Genomic DNA, 3,300 nt, shown 5'->3' with positions numbered 1-3,300 from the left:
TACTTATATCATAAATTTGAGCATGTAGATGATGAATATCCACAGACAAGTGTATATTATTCCACAACCTCCTAAAATGCTGTTGGATTAAGTTCCAATCAATTTCTGGGTTACTGAAAGATAACACAAATCTACTTATACCATGAATAACCTTAGCTGGGAGTGTAATCTGGATATATTGGGGATTATAATAATTTTTGAAGAAAAGATACTTATTCCCACACCTTTAAACAAAAGAATTAAATTTTTAAGTTCAAATGAATGCAGTGCCTTTCCCACATTCAATGTGAAGCACCACCAAATGGCTACTAAATGACAAGAACAACAACAAAGTCTCCAAAAATCACATGCCTCTTCATTTTGATGCTTCTAAAGCAAGCCATGGCTCAGTCACTAGCAGTTGCCTCAAGTCACTCTCACCTGGACTGCAAATGTGTATGCATGAATTCCTAAGCATTTTTAGAATCTCCTTAACAATCTTAACTACCCTATTTTATTTCTCTGTTTCTGGGTGCCACACAATGACAACTACAGTCTACAGTTAAGAATATTCCATAGTAGTGGCATGTCAGCTGCCCATTGATACTCCTTTGGAAGACAGTGCGCTGTGGAACAAGGTACTTTGGTATGATGCATAGCTATGCTGGAAGACTTTAAACAGGTGCATTGTGATCTGAGCCTCCATCATTGTCCTTCACAAACATTTTCATATTGTTTACGTAGAAGAGTAGATTTTAAAGTACAAGCCAAATGATTTTCATTGGCGGAACTGACACACAAAATAAGTAACTTTAAAGAAAAAAAGAAACTTGGTTGTTGGTTAAACAGATAAAAGTTTAAATAACAAAACAAAACAAATGTACTTTATCTACCAGTAATTGATGTGTTTATTATCTACCTCTGAAGTCAGGATTGAAGGGAGAACTTTAGATGTGGATGGTAATGGTTTCACAATTATACCTAATTTTTGAGAACAGCAAGCCCTATTTGACCACTTACTTCATTCGGCCTGTGTGTTCCTACTGTTTTGAAGGAAGCAAATGTGCATGGCATTTTACCTAAGTTGTAACCTGTTACAGACATGAACTTCTGTTTAAGGTGAAAGCAAAAGTCTCTAACTATCAAAGGAGGAAAAAGGTCTAAAATACCCATTGTTGTTGTTGTGAAGTGCCATCGAGTCGGTTCTGACCCATAGCAACCCTGTACAGGGTTTCCAAGGGTGTAAATCTTTACGGGAGTAGAAAGCCTCATCTTTCTCCTGCGGAGCGACTGGTAGTTCAAACTGCTGACCTTGAGATTCGCAGCCTGATTCGTATTAGTGATTTAAAAAAAAATAAAAAAATCTTGGTTTCAGCTTTCAGGAGTTAATTCTTTTGTGTTAAGTTGATAATTAGGTATGGTTGATTTGTGTTGGGTTTAAACTGGAGCTTTCATGTTTACTGTAATTTAGTCTTAAATTGTTAAACTTAATTTAGTCTTAAGCTATGTTTTATTAAGTAACCAGTGCTTTTGACAATGTGTTTGGCAACAAACCAGCAAGAGGTGTCATAAAACTTCATTTTTTTTTTTTTTTTTAATATTGGAAATGCTAATTCAGATCCTACTCTAAAAAGCATATTCACATATTAGAACCTTAAGGCATGAAAGCAAGGGTGGGAACCAATTTTCTGCCCAAAATGATATCATTCGTGGCCATACAAAAAACTAGCCTGATATATTTGGTCAAACATTGAATTAACTCACCCGATTCCTCATGTAGCACTATGGCCCTTACAACAACAACAATGTGGTGGCTGTAATTGTGGTTGCCTTGGCAGGGTCAGACCAAATGATTTTGCTAGGCCTTATAAGGAGCTCTGGTAGCGTAGTGGTTACGAATCGGGCTGCGAACTGCAAGGTCAGCAGTTTGAAACTACCAGCTGTCCCATGGGAGAAAGATGAGGCTTTCTACTCCTGTAAAGATTTACAGCCTCGGAAACCCTGTACAGGGTTCCTATGAGTCTGAACCGCCTCCTCGGCATACAACATATGGCAAGATCAGTTTGAACCTCAAGGTTGGCGGTTCAAACCCACCAGCTGCTGCCTGGAAACTATACAGGATCGCTATGGGTCAGAACTAAATAACAAATATGGCTCACAGGTGGACGTTTCCTACCCCTGGTCGTAGAGGACTAGTCTGCAATTGTTGTTATTTTAAAAAAAAACATACACCTGATTTGCCGTGGTCTTTAAATAATTCTGCAATATCTGGTATTACTATGTAAAGTCACTGCTTTTGGAAAAACTGTCTGACTCAGTTAATCAATGAAAGAATATGGATTTGAAATTTTTACAATGAAATAATTTGTGCTACTACACAGGAGTCTTAGTGTGGTGCTGTACGATAAAGCACTGGACATCAAGGTTGGTCTGAAATTCAAGGTTGGTCGTTCAAACTCACTATTTACACCTTGGAAATCCTATACAAGGAAGTTAAGAGTTGGAACTGACTCAACAACACTTAACAACAACATCATCACCAAAGTGGTTTTGTTGCTATTATTTACTGGGTATAATTTCCATTGCATTGATGTGAAGGCGACTGTATTTAAGGTGAAGATAAGCCAGATGTCATCAGAGCTTTGTGAATCAGCTGGGGTTTGTTTACTGATAGACAACACAGAGCAGATGTGCGTTCATTAAAACTATGTATAGCTGCCAAGGTGGAGCCACTTTAAAGAGTCAGTTTTGTCTTACCCTATATTTAAAGTATACACAAGCCTATGTTTAAACTGCAAGGTTTTACTTGCAGAGAATCTGTTTTCATATAGTGGTTTGGCCTCTGATTATTTATAAATTTTATAAAATTTAGAATCTTTCTCTTTAAGGTAGTTCAGATTTTCAACTCTTGTGCACATAAAATTAAAGTTCATTGTACCTTTTTTTTTCTTTATCCAAATTTTAAGTTAAAGCTTCATATGACAACTATATCGTCTTTAGACACTATAGTCTGAATTTTGACATTGTGTGGTGTTTACTAAAAGTAGGAATACTAAAGTTAAAGATAATTCAGGTCACAAACTTTGGTGAAACGTTTAGAATACAAATCTTCTTGATTTTGTGAATTGTACCCATTTGGTTTTTTTGAACTCCATGTTTACTGACAGTTAGTTACCTTTTAAATTTTGCACATGTTGAGTTTAAAATCAGGCCTCTACTCTGATGATTCATATTTCTTCTTGTGTCCTAAGTGCAAACTAACATTTAAATGAACATTAGCATCAAGTAGTGTAGGCCTATGCATGCACTTGGTAATTCAAT

This window comes from Chrysochloris asiatica, unplaced genomic scaffold (assembly GCF_000296735.1).
Source record: "Chrysochloris asiatica unplaced genomic scaffold, ChrAsi1.0 scaffold00241, whole genome shotgun sequence".
NCBI lineage: Eukaryota > Metazoa > Chordata > Mammalia > Afrosoricida > Chrysochloridae > Chrysochloris > Chrysochloris asiatica.
This window is presented reverse-complemented; position numbering follows the sequence as displayed.